We start from the raw sequence: 6,982 nt of genomic DNA, 5'->3' as shown, positions 1-6,982 counted from the left end.
AACTTTGTCAGCTCACACAACCATTTCAGATTGCTTCATAGTAAGGCCAGTCCAGATAGAATCCTATTCTTTCACTCAAAGCCTGACTGCAACCTTATTTACTGATGCATTGATTATTTATAGAATTTATTTGTCAATTGTGCACAGGGAACAGATTAACTTGCAATAATGAATAGGTATAAATGATACAAGAAAACAGACAAATCAATCTAATAAAACAATAACATTTAAGGTGATTAGCAACCAGATGCAGGACTTATGTCAATATAAAAGAATTATGAAGGACAAGTATCATAAGCATATGTCATCAATGAACCTGATATATGATGAAAGGCAACACGTTAAATGCTTTTTTTTTAATACTCTGAACAAGTATTTGCCTTTCTGGAAATGGGGGGTTTCATCTAGAACAATGGCCCAATTCATTGCTAATAGCTGAACTCTATTTGCAAAGAAATGGAAGAGAGATAACCATAGAAAGAGATTTTTTTAAACAAACTTCAGATGAAAACATTTAAAATTGGCAAGAGAGCATGCTGGCATAAAAGCCCCTAGAGAGGCCATGCTGCCTTCTTTAATTAAAAGATAATTAAAAATTATGATTAATGATTTGAAAAGGTTGCTTGCTTTTTCTGTCACTTTGGATGAATGTCAGTTGAAATATACAAAAGGAGAGGATGAGAATTTTGTCTGTTCTGTATCCAGCAAGTTTCTGAAAGAACTCATCTGAAGAAGGACTTAAAAGGGCTAGAAGAACAAAACAAAAAGAAGCACACATACATGGAAGAAGGGTTAAAAAATTATTTGGTCAGTTACTGGCTATATGACCAGAATGTATCTACATATTCAAGGAACACATATATTCCTCAGGAGGGAAACATATTGTCGTCTTCATGTACATATTTCACTTTTTGTAACAAAGTTTCGGCTTGTTGGTTGAAGGATATAATCCTTACTTAGGGTGTGAGAGAACCTGGGTTCAAATTCTGGGCAAATTCATCCCTTACAGGGGAAAGGTATCTTAAAGGCACAGAGTTCAGGGGCATAGGAGATCTTTGAGGTGACATTGTAGCTTGGTAGTTTCTGCTTCTCCTTCAAATGCAGAAAAGTGCAGGTTCAATTCCTGGCATCTCTATGTAGAGCTACAAAAGGCTTGTCTGAAACACTGGAGAGCACTATCAATCAGCGCAGGCAGCCCTGAGCTTGGTGAGTCAGAGTCAGTAAGGGCAGTTGCGTATGCTTTAATGAATTTATTAATTTTGTAAAAGGCAAATTGTGCAACTTCCATTTCAGTCAATATCCTCACGTTATCTTTTCAAGCAATGCAATGACTGCCTAGTACACTTGTGATTTAGAATTGTGGATCTAGGGCTATGCAGATCAAACTAAATGCCAAGAGGTAAGGCAGATGAACAAGAGCTGGCTTAAAATCCTCACAATGAATATTATGTATGTACCGGTAGTTCATGGGACACCCATTTCCCAGATTCAATTTTAATTCCTAGTATTTTGCTTGAGAACACTGGTAATTGAAAAAATTGTTAATCTAAGCCTATTATTTAGAAAATCCATATACAGATATGTGAAAACAGCCTGTTTTAAGTAATGAAAATGAAAGGTTTTAAACACAGCTGCTTCCATTCAACTCTCTCTCTCTCTCTCTCTCACACACACACACACACACACACACACACACACGCACACACGCACACAGAGAGAGAGAGAGAGAGAGAGAGAGAGAGAGAGAGAGAGAGAGAGAGCGTCAACTCCTATCCCATGGTAAAACAGCGATCATAACGGCCTCCTAAAGATAGGGGAAAGTTTGTTCCCTTACTTTGGGGCTTCATAGTGGCTGCATCTGTGCTGTAAAGTTGCATAGCCCACAATTGGCTAGGGTATCTCTATAAAGCAGGAATCAGTGGATAGTACTTTGAATGGAGAGCACCAGCTATAACTCAAAAGAGAAACTTTGAGTTATACCCCATAGCTCATTGCCCCATACCTGTCATTGTGCCAGTTTTTACATTCATGAAATCCCCTTCTCTGCCTATGGGTTCATGAATTCTATGTCAGAGCAAGAGAGTTCAGCTCAGAAGAGGATGGAGAACTCGGAATGTTTTTCTTTCCTGCAGTTTTTCTTTCATTCCTTGTGAGGCCTTTGTAGGACTTCCAGAAAAGGCTCTTGTGCCTCTTATAACTGCATAGAAGGAATAATTGAAACTGAAGGCTAGGCTACAACCTTTCCCCCCAGGAGAATAGTTTCCAACAATGAGTTTTTGACATGTGGGACCATTCAGTCTTGCAATCCTTCATCTGCTTTGTGAAGTGGTACAATACAAAGGCAAGAGTGTGGCATTTTTCAGAAGCAGGTAGCCACAATGTTACATAAGTGTCTTGATGCATGAGATCTTTGTTCACTTGTTGGATCTTATGTATATACCAGTAGCTGCTGACTGAGGCTGGTTGTGGAGTTACTTACACGGCTGCCCCAGCCATGAGGCTAATTGAAGGAGACTTTTCAAGCAGTACTAAGTAAGAGAAAGAGGAGCAGAGAACTGAAGAGGAATGCCCTGCACCCTGAGTTTCCTTGATGCCCCCCTCCAGTCCGCTCCCAATGAAGCCATTTCAAAAGTGGGAAGAGGATCTGGGAACCCACCTCATCATCCAGAGCTACCGCTGCAAGAGATTGCAGTGGCAGAGCTTCAAGAAGCCTGATTTGATTGTTTCCTTTTTGATTTCACTATTGATTGCTTTTCGAGAACTGCACACTGCAGACGTTTTTCAACAAGGCAATTCCAGTATATTAAAATATGGATCTACTATTTTTCCTCTCATGCTCATGTTGTTACCATTTCATATGTGGTTCCTTTCTTTTGTTATATAAATTGTATGCTTTAAAAAAAAAAAGAAAACATAGTTTGAAAAATACAGTCGTTCAAAGGTGATATTACCTTGAAGAATCATAAAGATGTGATTACTTCATTAGGGCTTCATTAGATTTTATTAATATCTACAGAATTAACCTGATATGTGGCAAAGAATGAAAAAAAGCAATCAACAGGAGCAGCCATTTTTGCCATGGTTACCACAATATGCAATGAGTTCAAACAGGTAAATGATAACTTAAAAAAATAAAAAGTTGTATGTTTGGATAGAAGTAATTGACTTTACAAATCTTAATAGAAAAGGTTCCAGTTATACAGCATGCAATACAGCATCCAGTTTCTTCTATTGGTTTTTCTTGAGCCAAAACATTAAAGATGGTTTATCAATTGTAGTGTGTTGGCAAACTTCCGTATTTTTGCAAACTATTCCTTAAAGTTTGGGCTTTTAGGCTGTGACCAATATTTTCCTTCTGTTTCTTTACAGAACCTAGAGATGCTATAGAACAATGTTTCTCAACATTTATCCTCCTCTATATCACTTTGCATGATCCACCTATTGGCAGTACCACTGAAAGTAACTGGTGAGGGCATCATCACCCGTTGAGATGCCAGATGCTATGTGACAAACACCAGTAAGAGGTTCAAGGCAGACAGGAGCATGATCCAGCCTCCCTAACACTCTGCAGCACACAGCTTCTCATGCTGCTGGAGATGTGTTTATGGCTGCCATAAGGCAGTTGCTATTGGTAGAATACGTGTTCTGCCGATAAGATTGGGCGATTAGATATGCTGCAAGCATTTTACAAAAATACTGAACTCTCTGTCCTGAAAGCAGAATCATGGTGAGCACAAATGTTCATGAGGTTGACCCTTAGCAATCGAGTTGACCACTTGCAAATTTTATCTTTCACTTGTATCTTTGTGAATATTTGCATGTGGTCAGTGGTTGCAAAGTTTCAACAACAGACAGATTTAAGCCTTCGTCAGAGACCAAATTGATAACTCGCATAGCCCTGAGGTTTTGTAGACATTCACATGGAGCATGCACGAAAAGCTCTACTGGTTTCAGTTCAAACTCTGAGATGCTCATGCATCCCTAATTGCACTGTTTTTCATGCATTTGTTTGTTAGCTGCAGGGGGAGGGAGGTCTCACGGATGGAACAGAAAGGCATATATTTTAATAAGTAGATGTGTACCTAAAAGGAAAGCACATGTCTTATGCTAAACCAGCTTGCGGCAAACTGGTTAGGTTATTTACCCATCACAACGTTTTGTAGCTGTTGGTTCCATGTCACCTGCTGATGTCTACTTGTACTGATTTTCTATAGTAAATCACTTTGGGAGTCTGACTGCACATCAGTCTAAGAATGCAGCAAATAAACAAATAGATCTTCCCAACCAGTAAACCATCACTACACTGCAAACTTAGGCTGCAATCCTAACCACACTTTCCTGAGAGTCAGCCCCACTGAACAAAATAGGACTTACTTCTAAGTAGACCTTACTTCTACTAAGTACTAAGTTCTACTTACTAAGTACTTCTTATTTCTAAGTTAGGATTGTGCCCTTATACTGCTTTCTATGCCATTTGACCTTGTTCACCTGAGACAACCCTGGGGATTGTCGCTTTGATCAGGCTGGAGTTGAGAATTCACTTGGACCAATCTCTAGAACCCTTTCACAGAACTAGAGTTCCCAAGATTCTAGAGCAGTGAGTCCCAAACTAAAAAGAGCAGTGATTCCCAAACTAGAGGTTGGTTTATAAATGCCAAGGAGTGTGGCTATAATGGTGATTGAGCAGCAGTGCCTCCCCCCCCCCAAGTAGCTTACTTAACCCTTGATGCACATAGCTTAATCTGCCCTGTCTGTTTCGCAAATTGCATTACGACCCACTGGTGAGTCCCAGAGCCACAGTTTGGGAGCCGCTGCTCTAGAAGGATGCTGTGATCAGGACATGCTTCTAACATTGAACTGCAGATCTTGAGATCTTTGGCACATTGCCAAAGAGAGGCGGAGTAGGAGCAAGGGCAGTGGGCAACCAAGTTGCAGCAGACAAAACAGAAGCAATGAGAGCAATTGTGGCCTCTTGGCTAAAGCTACTGCACCCTGCTACCAACTCTTACTGCAGCAGTGCATCGCCCCATTGGGCATTGTCCTGGAAAAGCTTTTTTTCAGATCGTTATTTGGAACAAGCACGAATCACTGTCTGCAGACTAACTGGCCTTTCCCTGTTCATTCAAGCATTTAGCCAAGCTGCTACTGCAGCATGACTCATTTCCCTCTACCTCCATTGCATCCGCTGTACTCTCTAGCGGGCACAAATATGGCACATCACCGCCATGCATGCGTTTGGACTAAACACACAGCTATCATTTGGGTGCTTTTAGCGCCGCCTTTGAAGGAGATAATGAGAGGGAAGTGATGAGTACGAAGCCAGCCCTGGGAGAGGAGCAGCAATTTTGAATACAAACAGCCAATCCCAAATGAGTCCTACAGAACAGTTGAACGGCTTCTCAGAAGTGAGCACAGAAAGGATAGATATACTTGCCAAGCTGAAAATGAGGGGCGTTTTTTTGACTGTTTTTGTTTTCAGTGCCTCTCATGCGTTTCATCATTTGCTGACAGTACTGCCCAGCATAGCCAGTTTCGAAGGCTGCCTTCTTCCTCCTAGCCTATCATCAGGCAATTAAACAGCCTGGGCTTCCCATGTCTTCTCTGAATATCTGCTCATTATAGCAAAAAAAAAAAACAACAACAAAACAACAACGAGCAAAGAGAGGGAAGCGTGGCCAGGTAACGAGATGCCAATATTTATAAGAGAGCATGTGCGTTTCCAACAAACAAACAAAAGAAGACTAAACTGCATGTTTGGCAGAGACGGGGGACATGCAAAATTGCTGATCACCCAAAGAGCCTAATTGGAAACATTTGAGTGACCATTCAATATGTTCAGATGCTGACTTTTTAGAAATATATAAATCTGGCATCCTTTTACTCTAACGGTAAACTTGCTGATCTCATGCACATCTAATTAGAGGCTTCAAGTAAGATGGTCATATAAAGCGGTGCTGGAGGCAGATCTGCTGCCTCATCAGGTCTTTCTCTCCTTCCGACTCCCCCACTTTTTAGTCCAGAAGGTTCCATTTGCTCTATTGCTGTATTGCTCTATTACCGTATGCCACACAGTTTGGCATTTTCATAACGATTTAGGGAAGTAGCGATCTCCGTTTGCTGAGGTTGATTCAGCACTCCTGTGCCTTCCTCAGTTGAAAAGCAAACTTGCCTGTCACCCTGTGATTTACAGGTCTAGGTTCATAAGGCTATAGCAATGGTCAGAAGCTGGCATGCTCCAGATCTCCAGTAATCCAAAATCAAAGGCCCGCTAGAACCAATGCAGTGTGTGCTGCCCTGCATATAACCTAAAACAAAATTCCTGCATCATTTCTTCACTCAGGCTGTTTAACATCCTCAATGAGAACTTAACAAGCATTAGTAGGGTTTGAAATTAGGTTTCCTTTGAAGTTGAAAGTTTTATTTTACTTATTTATTTGAGAGATTTATATCCCACCTTTCCCATGTCAAAGTAAATGCCGAAGGTTGGCAACCTTCAGTCTCGAAAGACTATGCCTACAGCACCTGGTATTCCCATGTGGTCTCCCATCCAAGTACTAACCAGGCCTGACCCTGCTTAGCTTCCGAGATCAGACAAGATCAGGCACCTGCAGGGTACAATTATAAATGCCCAAGGCAGCTTACAAATCTCCATAGTAAAGTGCAAATGAGTTTATTACAATAACTGTTCTATGGGCAGCTCATAGAACCCCTTTCTTCCAGATGGAATCCTTCATAGCTTGGTTGTCACATCTGACACCTGGGTATGTCTTCCAAGCTTCCAACAGGAGTAATTTCAGGTTAGCCAAGCTGTAAACAGCGACTCCTCCTGGCTCTGTTGTCTCATGACAGCTTTATCAGCTTTCAGTTTCCCATCCAAAATTCAACCAGGACATTCCTGCTTAGCATTCTTCCAGCAGCCTTCTACTCAACTGCCAGACCATGCCCGCTACCTAGTTCAGGGTGGTGGTGGTCCCAAGGGTTA

The 6,982-nt window shown here is 41.2% G+C and overlaps 1 pseudogene; it reads right to left on the bottom strand.

The window, feature by feature from the left end:
• Positions 1–6,510: 6,510 nt before the first annotated feature.
• LOC136646597 (5S ribosomal RNA) lies at positions 6,511–6,626 on the bottom strand (annotated as a pseudogene).
• Between the last annotated feature and the right edge of the window lie 356 nt (positions 6,627–6,982).

The sequence above is a fragment of the Tiliqua scincoides genome, chromosome 3 (assembly GCF_035046505.1).
Source record: "Tiliqua scincoides isolate rTilSci1 chromosome 3, rTilSci1.hap2, whole genome shotgun sequence".
Classification (NCBI taxonomy): Eukaryota; Metazoa; Chordata; class Lepidosauria; order Squamata; family Scincidae; genus Tiliqua; species Tiliqua scincoides.
The sequence above is the reverse complement of the archived record's forward strand: the minus strand, read 5'-3'. Positions and strand labels throughout refer to the sequence as shown.